We start from the raw sequence: 16,893 nt of genomic DNA, 5'->3' as shown, positions 1-16,893 counted from the left end.
TTATAGGGCAGTGGCTCTCGTCCTACGGTCGTTTGACGCTGGACCTCGCCTTACGATCCGAGGGCGTTGCCTCTCGCCTTATGATCCTAGGGCGGTGGCTCTCGCCTTACGATTATAGGGCGGTGGTTCTTGTCTTACGTTATAGGGCAGTGGCTCTCGCCTTACGATCCTAGGGCAGTGGCTCTCGCCTTACGATCCTAGTGCGGTGGTTCTCGCCTTACGATTATAGGGCGGTGGCTCTCGCCATGCGATCCGAGGGCGGTGGCTCTCGTCTTACGATTTTTGAGCGGTAGCTTTCGTCTTACGGTCCTACAGCGGTGGCTCTCGCCTTGCGATTATTGGGCGTTGGCTCTCGCCTTACGGTTATAGGGCGGTGGCTCTCGTCTTACGGTGCAAGGGCGGTGGCTCTCACCTTGCGGTTATAGGGCGGTGGCTCTCGCCTTACGATTATAGGGCGGTGGCTCTCGCCTTACAGTTATAGGGCAGTGGCTCTCGCCTTACGGTTATAGGGCGGTGGCTCTCGCCTTACGGTTATAGGGCAGTGGCTCTCGTTTTACGGTTATATGGCGGTGGCTCTCGTCTGACGGTCCAAGGGCAGTGGCTTTCACCTTACGATTATAGGGCGGTGCTCTCGCCTTACGATCCTAGGGCGGTGGCTCTCGCTTTACGACTATAGGGCGGTGACTCTCAACTTACGATTATTTGGCGGTGGCTTTCGTCTTACGGTCCTAGGGCGGTGGCTCTCGCCTTGCGATTATTGGGCGTTGGCTCTCGCCTTACGGTTATAGGGCGGTGGCTTTCGTCTTACGGTCCTAGGGCGGTGGTTCTCGCCTTGCGATTTTAGTGCGGTGGCTCTCGCCTTACGGTTATAGGGCGGTGGCTCTCGTCTGACGGTTCTAGGATGGTGGCTCTCGCCTTACGATTATAGTGCGGTGGCTCTCGTCTTACGGTTATAGGGCGGTGGCTCTCGTCTGACGGTTCTAGGATGGTGGCTCTCGCCTTACGATTATAGGGCGGGTGGCTCTCGTCTTACGGTTCTAGGATGGTGGCTCTCGCCTCACGATTATAGGGCGGTGGCTTTCCCCTTACGGTTATTTGACGGTGGCTCTCGCTAACGATTATAGGGCGGTTGCTCTCGCCTAACGATCATAGGGCGTGGCTCTCGCTTTACGGTTATAGGACGGTGGCTCTCGCCTTACGATTATGGAGTTGTGGCTCTCGTCCTACGGTTATTTAAGCATTAAACTGTCTTTTTATGGATTATATGGTCTATATAGATGCCAGAGCTTTGCAGACAATCTTCATAATGCGCGCTAGCGCATTATGAAATGATTGTCTGCAAAGCTCTGGCATCTATATAGACCATATAATCCATAAAAAGACAGTTTAATGCTTATATTTACGTTTTCTATATTAGTTTCTTTTCGATTTCAACTTTAATTTTCATTATAATTTGAAATCTGACTTTTACCGACGTTTCCATTGTCAGAGGTCAACAAATTGAACAGCCTATTGTGATTCACGTGCTGATTGGCAACAATTTTTTTTAAAAATAGTGCGTGGAAATAATTTAAAAAATACTGAAAACATCATCAGATATTTTATTAACAATATCAATAATATTGGTAGTCAGTATTTCAGAATATATGGATGAATTATTCAGTTTCTTAACGATTTCGGATATTTTTTTTTTAATTTACAACCGGAACAATTACGCGGATGGAAATTTCACCCGTCACCACGCGCACGCAACGGCTGACAGCATGGACAGAGTTTAGTTATGAAAGTTGAATGTGCAGTGGGAGAAAGTGGAATTTGCCAAAAAACCAGGTGTGAACATGTTCTTTGATTGCATGGAAACAGCATTACAGTTTGTTGTAGCTACAACAGCACCGGTGTCAGGGATACGACCAATGAGAGAGGTGACAGTGGCCGAGGGAGTTGGACGAGCTTCAGCGACAACGTTGCTTGTGACGGGTACCATGGCTGTTCAAGTTAGGATGCTTTAGACACGATAATGCACCACTTAATGCCTTCTTTGTGAAGAAGAAAACTGTTTATTATACGACCGGAGAGAAGCCTCGTTCTTATGTTGGGGAAAAAAAACATGATGTGTCGGTTCAAAAATTTTTGTCATTCAACACTGGTGGCGGTGGCGCCAAAAAATGTGGGTTAATGTTTTTCCCCTTTTGGCCCCGGAAAAATATCTGTAAACATACGTGCCAAGACGCTTCAAATAGGGTTTTGAGTAAACCCAATTTGCTGCGACTGGTTTTCCCCAAAAGCATCCCTATTTAGGGTTTTGAAAAAAAACTTGGGGCGGATTTACAGTTTTCTCCGGGAGTAATTTCCAGCATCGGTAGGAAAAATGCCCGTCCCCCGTGGCATCATCCTTTTTCCAAGCTGCATTGATGACGAAAACCCACCCTGAATTTTTTTTTTTGTTTCATTTTTAATTTTTACAATTCGCCGGAATCACGGTGGAATTCAAAAGAGCGGGTTAAACTGGTGGTAAAATTTCCCCTTCCTCGTGTGATAAATTAAGGATAATGTACCATACACATACGGGGGATTTTTGGGCACTCAGCCCCTTTCCCAGGTATGGGAATTTTTATCAAAATCTCCCCCCAAATTTTTTTTTTTTTTAGGGTGGTAGGTTTTCGATTGGCAGACTCATTTTTTTCCTTCAGAACCCCACCCAAACACCATTCGCTCTTTTAAATTCCTTTACCCCAAACTATGTCAATTTTAGGACACGTCCCAAGTTTTCTGTTTAAGGGGGGCCCCTTATGCTGATCAATGAATTTCTGGGGGAAAATCGCGGCTTATTTCAGGGGCCCGTTTGGGTTTTGCTTCACAGTAAAAAAACTTTTGTTTTTTTCTGAAGGTCTTCGGCGTTACACACGGGAAAAGTTTGATTCCCCCCTTTTCTCTCTTTTTTTCCGGCGGGAAAAAAAATGCCGTTCGAGTCTAAAAACATGTCAGTTTTGTAACATTAAAACATTTTTTTGATTGTTAAATTAATGCAACAAGTTTTTTTTGGTCGGTTTTTTTGTTTTTAAATTTCAAAAAAAGAATAATGACTGAGCAGTCTTAAAAAGTAAACCCTCGCCCAATAGGCCTGCGGCCCCCAAGGGGATTGCTAATATTGGTTAGATAGAAAATCTATTATTTTTTTATAGCGTCGGGGAAAATTTTTTGACCCCACAGAGTTTTTTCTTTTGGCGAAGGACCTCTCCCCTCCCAAAATTTTTTCGACATCTTTTGTGCCATGGGTTTGAAACGTTAAAATTTTCCCGATGAAGTTTAAACGGGGTTCCCGGCGGGGGCATTGCTAGGCAGGGTTTCTTAAGTTTTTCCTGTAGTCTTTTTCCCTTTCGGGGAAATTTTTTTGTACTTTTCCAGAAAAAAAAAGATCAATGGTGCTAGCTCACATCCCCACTTTTGAAAATTAGGATCATCCCATAAAAAATGGGGAACCAAAAATTTAAATCAGGATTTTACATTGCGCAGGATGTTGAGCAGACATAATTTCTTTTTTGTAGGACGTAAAAAGTTTTTCATTGGAATTTACCATTATTTAGTTTTTTTTGTGTTTGGGAAAATTTTTTTGTTTTTTAAAATTTTATTTTATTTTCCCTTTTTGTGTTGTTCCATTCTTACCTTTATTTTGTTTTATTTAGGGAAATTTTTTTTCGGTTCGTACTCATCCCATGATGATGAGCAATGATAAGATCCCTTTGTTTACATTGGTTTCAAGTAGTTTTCCGGGGGTCCGGTCGGGTTGAAAAAACCAGAAAGACTTGGGGGGTTAGTTAGCAAGAAATGGTGTCAGGGGTTCAGTTTACCCTCAAGATGCAAAAATTTTTTAGTTTTTTTTATATATGGGCTTTGCCATCAAAAGTAATATTCCTAGTTATTACACTGACAGTAACATTGGTTTTTTTAGTCGATCCCCCGACATTTTCCATTACTTAATGTACAGTAACACGGTTTTTTATAGCCGACTCCCCCCACAAAATTCCGTTACTTACACTGTACAGTAAAAAGTTATTAAAAGGCGATTTTCCCCAAAATTCCTAACGATTAAGGGCGGTGGCTGTCGCCCTACGGTTCTGGAGCGGTGGCTCTCGCCTTACGGTTCTAGGGCGGGGGCTCTCACCTTACTGTGATAGGTCGGTGGCTCCCACCTTACGGTTGTAGGGCGTTGGCTCTCACCTTACGATTATAGGGCGGTGTCTCTCGCCTTACCATTAACGGGCGATGGCTCTCGCCCTACGGTTCTATGGCGGTGGCTCTCGCCTTACGATTATAGGGTGGTGGCTCTCGTCTTACGGTCATGCAGTGGTGGTTCTGGCCATACGGTCCTAGGGCGGTGGCTCTCGCCTTACCATTAAAAGGGCGATGGCTCTCGCCTTACTGTTATAGGGCGGTGGCTCCCACCTTACGGTTCTAGGGCTATTGCTCTCACCTTACGATTATATGGTGGTGGCTTTCGCCTTACGATTATAGGGTGGTGGCTCTCGCTTTACGATTCTAGGGCGGTGGCTCTCGTTTAATGGTCATGTAGCGGTAGTTCTGGCCATACGGTCCTAGAGCGATGGCTCTCGTCCTACTCTTCTAGGGCGGTGGCTCTCACCTTACGATTATAGGGCGGTGGCTCTCGCCTTACGATTAAAGGGCGATGGCTCTCGTACTACGGTTCTAGGGCGGTGGCTCTCGCCTTACGGTTCTAGGGCAGTGGCTCTCGCCTTACGATAATAGGGCGGTGGCTCTCGTCTTACGGTCCTAGTTTGGTGGCTCTCGTCTTACGGTTTGAGGGTGGTGGCTCTCGCCATACGATTATAGGGTGGTAGCTCTCGCCTAACGGTTATAGGGCGGTGGCTCTCGCCTTACGGTTCTAGGTCGAGGGCTCTCGTCTTACGGTCATGTAGCGGTGGCTCTGGCCATACGGTCCTAGGGCGGTGGCTGTCGTCCTACGGTTCTGGAGCGGTGGCTCCCGCCTTACGGTTCTAGGGCGGGGGCTCTCACCTTACTGTGATAGGGCGGTGGCTCCCACCTTACGGTTCTAGGGCGTTGGCTCTCACCTTACGATTATAGGGCGGTGGCTCCCGCCTTATCATTAAAGGGCGATGGCTCTCGCTCTACGGTTATATGGCGGTGGCTCTCGATTACTGTTATAGGGCGGTGGCTCCCACCTTACTGTTCTAGGGCGAGGACTCTCACCTTACGATTAGAAGGTGGTGGCTTTCGCCTTACGATTATAGGGCGGTGGCTCTCGTCTTACGGTCCTAGGTTGTTGGCTCTCGCCTTACGATTATAGGGTGGTGGCTCTCGCCTTACGATTCTAGGGCGGTGGCTCTCGTCTGACGGTTAAAGGACGATGACTCTCGTTCTACGGTTCAAAGGCGGTGGATCTCGCCTTACGATTATAGGGTGGTGGCTCCCGCCTTACGGTTATAAGGCGGTGGCTTTCGCCTTTCGATTATAGGGCGTCTCGCCTTACGAATATAGGGCGGTGACTCTCGCCTTACGATTATAGTACGGTAGTTCTCGCCTTACGCTCCTAGGTTGGTGGCTCTCGCCCTACTGTTATGGGGCTGTGGCTCCTACCTTACGGTTCTAGGGCGAGGGCTCTCACCTTACGATTAGAAGGTGGTGGCTTTCGCCTTACGATTATAGGGCGGTGGCTCTCGCCTTACGATTCTAGGGCGGTGGCTCTCGTCTTACGGTCATGTAGCGGTGGCTCTGGCCATACTGTCCTAGGGCGGTGGCTGTCCTCCTACGGCTCTGGGACGGTGGCAACCGTCTTACGGCTCTAGGGCGGGGCTTTTACCTTACAGTGATAGGGCGGTGGCTCCCACCTTGTGGTTCTAGGGCGTTGGCTTTGACCTTACGATTATAGGGCGGTGGCTCTCGCCCTACGGTTAAAAGGCGATGGCTCTCGCCTTACTGTTATAGGGCTGTGGCTCCTACCTTACGGTTCTAGGGCGAGGGCTCTCACCTTACGATTATAAGGTGGTGGCTTTCGCCTTACGATTATAGGGCGGTGGCTCTCGTCTTACTGTCCTATGTTGGCGGCTCTCGTCTTTCGGTTCTAGAGTGGTGGCTCTTGTCTTACGGTTATAGGGCGGTGGCTTTCGCCTTTCGATTATAGGGCGTCTCGCCTTACGAATATAGGGCGGTGACTCTCGCCTTACGATTATAGTACGGTAGTTCTCGCCTTACGCTCCTAGGTTGGTGGCTCTCGCCCTACGATTATAGGGTGGTAGCTCTCGACTTACGGTTATACGGCGGTGGCTCTCGTCTTACGGTCATGTAGCGGTGGCTCTGGCCATACGGTTCTAGGGTGTTGGCTCTCGTCCTGCGGTTTTAGGGCGGTGGCTCCCACCTTACGGTTTTAGGGCGAGGGCTCTCACCTTATGATTTTAAGGCGGTGGCTCGCGCCTTCGGATTATAGGGCGGGGGCTCTCGCCGTACGGTCCAAGGGTGGTGGCTCACGTCTTGCGGTTCTAGGGTGGTGGCTTTTGTCTTACGGTTATAGGGCGGTGGCTCACGCCGTACGATTATAAGGCGGCGGCTCTCACCTTACGGTCCTAGGGCGGTGGCTCTCGCTTTACGATTATAGGGCGGTGGCTCTCGCCCTACGGTTCTATGGCGGGGGCTCTCACCTTACTGTGATAGGGCGGTGGCTCTCGCCTTACGATTAAAGGGCGATGGCTCTCTTACTACGGTTCTAGGACGAGGGCTCTCACCTTACGATTATAAGGTGGTGGCTTTCACTTTACGATAATAGGGCGGTGGCTCCCGTCTTACGGTCCTAGGTTGGTGGCTCTCGTCTTACGATTTTAGGGTGGTGGCTTTTGTCTTACGGTTCTAGGGTGGTGGCCCTCGCTTTATGATTACAGGGCGGTGGCTCTCGCCTTTCGATTATAGGGCGTCTCGCCTTACGAATATAGTACGGTAGTTCTCGCCTTACGCTCCTAGGTTGGTGGCTCTCGCCCTACGATTATAGGGTGGTACCTCTCGACTTACGGTTATAGGGCGGTGGCTCTCGCTTCATGATTACAGGGCGGTGGCTCTCGCCTTACGGTTCTAGGGCAATGGCTCTCGCCTTACGATTCTAGGGCGGTTGCTCTCGTCTTATGGTCATGTAGCGGTGGTTCTTCTGGCCTTAAGGTTCTAGGGCGGGGGTTCTCACTTTAATGTTCTAGGGCGAGGGCGATCACCTTATAATTATAGGGCGTTTGCTCTCGTCCTACGGTTCCATGGCGGTGGCTCTCGCCTTACGGTTCTAGAGCGGTGGCTCTCGCCTTACGGTTCTAGGGCGGGGGCTCTCACCTTACTGTGATAGGGCAGTGGCTCTCACATTTCAGTTATAGGGCGTTGGCTCTCACCTTACGATTATAGGGCGATGGTTCTCGCCTTACGCTTAAAGGGCGATGGCTCTCGTCATACGGTTCTAGGGCGGTGGCTCTCGCCTTACGGTTATAGGGCGGTGGCTCTCGCTTTACGATTATAGGGTGGTGGCTCTCGCCTTACGATTTTAGGGTGGTAGCTCTCGTCTTACGGTCATATAGCGGTGGCTCTGGCCATACGGTCCTAGGGCGTTGGCTGTCGTCTTACGGGTCTAGGGCGGTGGCTCTCGCCTTATGATTTTAGGGCGTTGGCTCTCGTGTTACGGTCATGTAGCGGTGGCTCTGGCCATACGGTTCTAGGACGGTGGCTCTCGTCCTACGGTTCCAGGGCGGTGGCTCTCGCCTTACGGTTCTAGAGCGGTGGCTCTCGCCTTACGGTTCTAGGGCGGGGGCTCTCACCTTACTGTGATAGGGCAGTGGCTCTCACATTTCAGTTCTAGGGCGTTGGCTCTCACCTTACGATTATAGGGCGATGGTTCTCGCCTTACGCTTAAAGGGCGATGGCTCTCGTCATACGGTTCTAGGGCGGTGGCTCTCGCTTTACGATTATAGGGTGGTGGCTCTCGCCTTACGATTTTAGGGTGGTAGCTCTCGTCTTACGGTCATATAGCGGTGGCTCTGGCCATACGGTCCTAGGGCGTTGGCTGTCGTCTTATGATTTTAGGGCGTTGGCTCTCGTGTTACGGTCATGTAGCGGTGGCTCTGGTCATACGGTTCTAGGGCGGTGGCTCTCGTCCTACGGTTTTAGGGCGGTGGCTCTCGCCTTGCGGTTATAGGGCGATGGCTCCCACCTTACGGTTCTAGGGCGAGTGCTCTCACCTTACGATTATAAGGCGGTGGCTCCCGCCTTCGGATTATAGGGCGGTGGCTCTCGTCGTACGCTCGAATGATGGTGGCTCACGTCTTACGGTTCTAGTGTGGTGGTTTTTGTCTTACGGTTCTAGGGCGGTGGCTTTCGCCGTACGATTATAAGGCGATGACTCTCGCCTTACGATTATAGTACGGTAGTTCTCGCCTTGCGGTTCTAGGTTGGTGGCTCTCGCCCTACGATTATAGGGTGGTGGCTCTCGCCTTACGGTTATAGGGCGGTGGCTCTCGCTTTACTATTATAGGGTGGTGGCTCTTGCCTTACGCTCCTAGGTTGGTGGCTCTCGCCTTACGGCTATAGGGCGGTGGCTCTCGCTTTACGATTATAGGGTGGTGGCTCTCGCCTTACGATGTTAGGTCGGTGGCTCTCGTCTTAGGGTCATGTAGCGGTGGCTCTGGCCATAGGGTTTTAGGGCGGTGGCTCTCGTCCTACGGTTATAGGGCGGTGGCTCCCACCTTACGGTTCTAGGGCGATGACTCTCACCTTACGATTATAAGGTAGTGGCCTTACGGTTCGAGGACGGTGGCTCTCGTCTTACGGTCATGTGGCGGTGGCTCTTGCCTTACGGTTATAGGGCTGTGGCTCCCGCGCTACCATTATAAGGCGGTGGCTCTCGCCTTACGATTTTGGGGCGGTGGCACTCGTCTTACGGTCATTTGGCGGTGGCTCTGGCCATACGGTTATAGGGCTGTGGCTCTAGTCCTACGGTTCTAGCGCGGTGGCTCTCGCCTTATGGTTATAGGGCGGTGGCTCCCCCCTTAAGGTTCTATTGCGGTGGCTCTCACCTTACGATGATAGGGCGGTGGCTATCGTCACACGATTATAGGGCGGTGGCTCTCGTTTTACGGTTCAAGGGTGGTGGCTCTGATCTTGCGGTTCTATGGTTGTGGCTCTCGTCTTACGGTTCTAGGGCGGTGGCTTTCGCCTTAATGTTTTCGGGCGGTGGTTCTCGCCTTACGGTCCTGTGGCGGTGGCTCTCGTTTAACGGTCCTAAGGCGGTGGCTTTCGTCCTACGGTCCTATGGCTTTGGCTCTCGTCCTACGGTTCTAGGGTGATGGCTCTCGCCTTACGGTTCTAGGGCGTTGGCTCTCGTCTTACGGTCTTACGGCGGTGGCTCTTACCTTACGGTTATAGGGCGGTGGCTCTTGCATTACAGATAAAGGGCATTGTCTCTCGCCTTACGGTGATAGGGTGGTGGCTCTCGTCTTACGCTCTATATAAACAGTCGGTGTAATATGATTGGCTCGCTAGCATACTTTGTACGCAGTGATTGGTTACCTGCTATTTGTGATGTCACCATTTATAGAGGTAAAATGCAAAAACATATTGCAATCAGGATGTAATTGATGAAATCCGAGAGATCCGAATATTTAAACAGGATTGTTAGACATGGCTCTGCTATTTCTTGCCCAGTTGCTGTTTTATTTGGTTATGGTCGGAATTCGATAAAATCAGAGAGACATGCGTATGAACAACAGGCTCATAATTGTCCGCTCGTAGACGCGCTTAACACATAATTATATATCTCATAAACAGGTTATCTCATAAACATGATTACCCGAGCTTTTGCATACCCATCTTTTTCAAACTTTCCTATAATTGTTAACTAACAAATTAACTGTTTATAACCATTAGTTATACATGGCTTATGGTTTGATATGAGTTATACAATTATAAACTTTGGAGTGCTAAAGTCATGAAACATTCATTATCATGCTATTAGCCTATTGTTTTAATATCAAATATTAGTACAACTCACATGGACAGTAAAACATTACACAACTCGGAAATGGTGAATATGTGTAAATAATCATATCAAAACGAGAAACATAACTTTGCCTTACCTAAATAAAGACTTCATATACTGTTGAGGCTTCAGTGGTTCATTGAGAAGTCTTAGATACAGTTAATACATTGATTCCAGGACTTTACAACTATACTGTTGGCGGCGGTCAGTTAATCGATATGTTTGTTTGTTTGCTTGCTGAGTTTATCGTCCGATGAACAGTCAGTGTCATTTTCAGGCGAACTCTCCTTGTAGTACAGTAGTTGATGACTACCTCTTTGAAAAGCATACGGAAGGCCCGTCGTATGTCATACAGAGCCGTTAGGGAAAAGTGTCTTCCCAAGGGACACGACTACGACAGCACAGACCGGTCCGTTTCTCAGCTTATCGATAGCTTAATGGTAACATTACGAATATCCTATGTATGGTGGCATTCTTAACGTCAGTCGTTATATACGCGACCAGCAAGGTTTCCCTGAATTCAAAATAATATTCCGGTTTACTTCGAAATGTTTCATATACATATTGATTTTAATATATCACGATTAACATTTAACGTTTAAGTCAGGAAAATGCTATATTTTGATAATTTCAGGGTTCATCAAATCAATGAAATATATTTGCATCAACAATAAAAAAAAAATAGATGTACATGTTTTGTTATCTTATACCATAATAGAGGTTTAAATATCTCTCTCCAAATTATGCATTTTGTTTTTAGCTCTTGTATTCGTGCTTACATATGGGCTGTAAGGCTTTTGGAATAGTATTCGAATAGCCCACTAGGTGACTCGCACACACTCTTAGCTACGAGCTCGGTTATCTAGCCATTTTTTTTTTATATTGGCCCTAATACGCTGCCGTATGTTATCTGAGAAATGTGTTAGAAAGCGACACATTTCAACTCATTTCCGTGCCAACCATATGTAATGGAGCTAACATATTGAGATTTGTGGGGGTTTCACGTGACGTAAAATGTTTATATCCTCAGCATCACAAAACATATCATAACCTGACATAAATGAGTTGTTTAATTTATACAAAAATATATAGCACCCATTTAGATGAATTTAGTAGCATATACAACTACACCATGCAGCGGTTTCGTTCTGTTAGGATTTGTAACTATCACAAGCTCTTATCTTTGAAAAAAAAAAACGAAAGGGAGGGACGAACGAATGACGGGCAAACGGCCGACCGGACGGCCGGACAGACAGACAGACAAAGAGACACGCAGGTAGCTTTGGTGTTATATGTATATACTACAGGCGCTAGGTAAACAGCCAATTGACAATGATTACATTGCATTATCTTTTACATAGTGAAACAACCAATGCAAAATCTTATGATACATTTCACGTTCACGTCACTATCTGTATATCTGTATTAGGGGTATCGTTACCACACTAACAAACAGTCTAATGACGTCACTCGGCTCGATTTGAATAGACTCACTAAATTTATAAAATGACAGCTACATTTTTTGATATAATGACAGGGTTGATACGAGTAAGTGTACATTCTATACGTACCTGACGATGATGAGACTGCCAATAGTAGTAAGATGAACCAGTGGATTTTTATGTCACTTTTGGATACAGATACGTGTTGATTATGTAGGTACATTTTGGACGTATATCTGTATACGTACATGTTGTATGTAAACTTCCTGGTCGGTATACTACTAAATACAACTATAAATAGAATACCCCGTGTCGTAGTGTAGGTCTGCGGTCAATCAGAAAAAAAACCCACATCACATAATATCCCGTAAATACCAGTAGCCGGAACTATTACCCGCTGTAAGATGAATTTTGATAAAATCTTACTTGTTTTGTTATGTTGAACAAAGGTCTGTTTGAATTGAATGCCAGGTCGACAATAAATTTCCATCCTTCATATCTGTGGTTAGACTAAACGTTTATCATACTTCCTTTTTACAACATATTTGAATAACCTCATTCGGTAATCAACATATATAAAGTAACAATTCACTTCATTAAGCGAAAATACATGACTGTTGATAAAAGATTTTTTTTATTTTTTTTTATTTACCCATTTCTTAATGAGGTGCTATTGATGAGAATTTAAGCGTGAATGAGTTTCCCTCATTGATCAAGGTGTACAACACGTTGTAATCATCTATGAAGAACAATTCTATAGCTATGATTAATCAATGGTTTCATAATTCTTTATCGTAACGGCTTCGTTCTCTAAAAGATGCTTCACCTCCGACCGAGTGTAATAAATTGTTAGTATTTTGATAATAAATGACATTTATTCCATATATATATATATATGCCTGTTTAAGACATAAAAAATAATTATATAACGTCAAAAATTATCGGAATGAAGCCAAAAAGATTCGAACTTTTGAACATTGTAAACTTCTTTGCATACACTTGACCTTGATCGCAGTGGATTCTGGGAAGAGATTTACATACAAAAGAAAACAAATATGGTGGACTTATTTATCAGCGGGGAAAACTATATATATTGCATGTTGCTTAACTTAAGTACAACTTTTAATTGCAAGGTTTTAATGAAACTAGAAAATAAAAACTAAATAAACATTTCAATATTATCTGTTGCGAAAAATCACGATTCTGTGCCTGTTGTCGCCAACGAACCGAAACGCTTTCTTAGCTTTACCTCTTCGGCCCCATTTCGCTGGATTCATACAGGTGTGATTTATGAAGAAGTTTAAGCTGGTGAACTATAAATAGTGGATATGCAGTCCCTACATATCACAAAATAAATCCTATCCATTGATTCAATCGGATCATATGCTTAGAGTTTTCAGTAAAGATGAGAACAGACCGAACGTTACACTACGTATGTGTGTACTTAACACACTTGCGTCTCCAATAAAAAACTCAACTGTGTCATTTCCGCATGAGTTCCGATTCCATTGTCGTTTATACTGCCAATGGTCTGTGCAGTCTCCGATTGAAATCCTTCCCTTTCTTCGATCTCTTTTCATAATCTAATTTATGCTTCCTTCTTTCTGGAGATTTTAGGCCAACACATGTTGCCTTCCTCGCTTCGCCATGTGGTTCCTACTTTCTGTTTTCAGTGCATGCGCAATCAGATAATTTCATTCAATATGGAGGCGGAGCGAAATGGAATTTCTTCGGGACGCAATTAATTATTTATTTATTTTAGATTTAAAGGGTAAATAAGAAGATGAAACTTCCCGAGGGTGGTAGTAATGTCAAGTGTGTAACTTTTATTCCTGAAGAAAAATACATACGAGTCTATTTGTGTTTTAAATTGATAATAATACTATCTGTCGAAGGTCTAGCACCTTTAACGTTTATATACAAAATGAAAGGTTGTAGTGATTGTGAATTATCATGGAGATTATTCCAGATCAAAGTCACGGTGGAATGTTGGTGCGATGAATAGAGATGTGATTCAAATATCACAACATATGTTATATGTTCGGAATTAAGATTCAAATTTGACATACATATCAAATGAATTACTCTTAAATTTCCATTTCCTCTATTCATTATCGCAACTTTCTAGACAAAATAATTTCCCTACGAAAAGTTATCATGACAGCAGAAAACAGCGAAGAGAAGAGAACAGATATAGAATAGAAAGAAGGAAATAACAGAAAAGAAAAGTTTTAAAAGGTTTTGGGATAAGAAAAGAAAATAATTCGAGTAAAAAGTATACCACAACACTGTACAGCGGTTTAATCAACGAGAAACTGCCGGGAGTGAACATTTAAACTAGTACATTCGCAAACAAATAAACGGATTGCCGGGGTGATTGAATGACGGCAATTTATTTACATTTGTATTTCAAGATATACATGTATATATATATATATTTATGCATCTTCGGTCCTGTCACAGACAACAAAAAGAATGTATAGATTGAGAATGGCCACCATATATGGCATATGGTGACATTTAATATCAATTCCAAACATATTACACATTAACAATACAAAATTAACATAGCATAACACAATGATTAAAAAACGTCCAAAATAAAAATTTAAAAATGACAATGGTAGTCAATTACACAAAAGCCTGTGTGGGGGTTGCCAAACTCCGACTTCAAACAGGCATGTGAAACATCATCCAATATAGTAACATAAAATAAGAAGATAAAAGAATCAGGGGAGGAAGTGGGTGGGTTAAGTGTGAAGGCCTAAAAAACTTATGAAAATAGAAGAAAACTTCAAATTACAAAACTCTGTTGACAATTTATTAATGGCGCGCATCGGAAAGCTGCTACCCATAATTCCTAGCTGCTTGACATGGGGCATATAAGTATGTATGAAAATATAAGTTACAAAGGGAAATAACTCGTGTATAATTTGTAGCAAAATAATACGAAAATTTGGAAATGTGCAGGCCTTCCGATGCATAAATTAAGCTAAGTGCTTAGCTGCCCTATATATATAGAATGTCACATGGTACAATCCATATCACATGCCCTATCAGTTTGGGGACCCAATATCAAACACAAAAGACTTCATTACACAAAAGGCTTCAACCATATATAATTTTCTATCATTTTATTTATCATAAACATTTTAGACACTCAATGTTTGATTCAATATGTTAATAAAACAACAACACCAAATATTGGTGATAAAAAAATTAATATGTACACCAAATAAATTTACTGCAACTTATGTCAACTAATTTTCTGTTTATTTTGCACGTTATTTGTTCACACAGATGTTTTGTTAAACAGAAAAAAGGAATATTCCATTACTGCAGTCTTAAAAAAAGATTAACAACAACTATAACTGTTCCCTCTCATACTACGTCGTTTCATAATCATTTGATGCTTTCTTCAAATAACGTTGAATACAATTTGGATTAAACAGAAAAAAGACGGACAATCATAATAACTATATTTATTTCAATAGAAAAAAGTTCAACAAATAAAAACCAACAGCTACTGCGACTAACCGGTCTGTATGGCTACATACGTATCGGTTACTCTTCCTTTTAGATTGATAACTTTCAATCGCTATGAGAATAACTGCACATAACACGTAAGATGTTTTTCCTTTTGTTGCTTGGATGTTCATGATTTAATACTGATGAATTCAATACACATTCACCCTCTGACATTCTTACCGGCGATAACAAAGGAAGTGGTCGTCTGCTGAGATGTGAATCGGAACACCTCGGACGATTTCTTCATGTTCATCTGATCGAACACCCAGAAGAAAGATTTGATATGCATTTCCATCGCAGTGGTCGGATATGGTGATATCCATTTTCCCACGGAACTTTTCGTCTCGAAGTTATAATACCTTGTTCTGAATTAGTTTTATAAAATCTCATTTAAAAAGAAAATACAACAAAACAAAAACCAATGAAATAAGAAAATATAAGAGTTTGAATATACAAAATAATGTTAAATTATAGGAATAAATGTAGTGTTGTGCTTAAAAAATGAGATACGTAGGGAAATTTAGTGGTTTAAAATATGTACATGTGGTTTAATGAATGCTGCGTAGGTTGTACTTTTTACCCGAGATACATCACTCAGGCATCGCTAACTAATTGTATTTTGTATCACACAGAACAATTAAGGCGGCCAATAAGTATGTCAGGAATGCTATCAGGAAATATCAATTCACTTGCACACAAATGTTCGAAACAGCAATGGCATTATTATGCTTTAAGATCAGCTCAAAACACTTTAGCCGAATTTTAATTATGCAGAAAAACACATTCTAAATCAACCAGATATTTCAAAACAGGATAAAATAGAGTAAACAGTGGTTAACTGGTGCTTTAATTGTTTAGAGAGATAACCGATGGATTTACAATTAATTCAGTTAATGAGTTCTGTGTTACCATTTTACTATGCGAGGAGAAATTGATAGGGTGTCTCGTGTCACGTTTATGATACTGATTGGTGATTTATATATTTGCTCTATATGTATTGATGCTAGGTATGTGTTTATGCATTTGAAAACGACAATGAAAGTAAAACAGTCAAGGTTTCATTTCACAAAAATAGCAACTGGACAATGTCTTCCTTGATCTCCTGTCTCCAAGCAGACATTGATGAAACATCACTTCCTTGAGTTTCCTGATGTTGTATAAACACTAATCACTACAAGCGATGGTAGTATTGATGTATGTCCCTCTGTTACCTGACAAAAAATGAACTCAGTATGAGTGACGCTTTACTAAATATATATGAGCATGGAAAAATAGATGTGCTTAAGATAGTAAGAAAGCATAACCTATCTATATATCACAAAATACATATCATCATATATATATATAGTATACAGATATGTATAGCACAAACAAATTATATATTAGCAGTACGATCCTGCATTATCGATGATAATTTGTAAATACAGATAATTTTATTGATCGATTTCATCGTTGTTCAATTAGTATGGCATTATTCTTTTATACAGTTAAAGAGGGGCATTTAAAAGAAAGGTTTCCTATCCTTCTCGGAATCTTCCTAAAAAGAAATCAAATCACGTACCAGACGTTGCAGTATGAAGTTCTTCATAAACGTTTGGATTCGAACGTCCCTCCAACGACTCGTACTTTCTGTTATTACAAGGACATAGTTGTTAATTTATGGTTACATAGTTTATCCGCAACATCAATGTTTAAAAAGAATGATATAAGATATCGTACATATCACAGTGAATCACAAGCGTTGATAATCTACCTACCCACCATCTCCTTCATTGCCAGGAACAATTGGGTTAACTGAAAGTACAAATAAAAAAAAATCCCTTTTTTTCGTTTTTTTGAATTGAAAAAAAAAAAATAGGAAACCCCGCCCCGGGGTTTTATAAAAATTTA

At 43.3% G+C, this 16,893-nt stretch overlaps 1 long non-coding RNA gene across 1 annotated transcript; it reads right to left on the bottom strand.

The window, feature by feature from the left end:
- Positions 1–16,168: 16,168 nt before the first annotated feature.
- On the bottom strand, positions 16,169–16,811 carry LOC117340968. Its single transcript, XR_004535522.1, has 3 exons — positions 16,761–16,811; positions 16,565–16,632; positions 16,169–16,214 (listed from the first exon to the last, which is right to left on the bottom strand). It is a non-coding gene; the product is annotated as an uncharacterized LOC117340968 (long non-coding RNA).
- Between the last annotated feature and the right edge of the window lie 82 nt (positions 16,812–16,893).

The sequence above is a fragment of the Pecten maximus genome, chromosome 13, assembly GCF_902652985.1.
Source record: "Pecten maximus chromosome 13, xPecMax1.1, whole genome shotgun sequence".
NCBI classification, from domain to species: Eukaryota; Metazoa; Mollusca; class Bivalvia; order Pectinida; family Pectinidae; genus Pecten; species Pecten maximus.
This window is presented reverse-complemented; position numbering and strand designations above follow the sequence as displayed.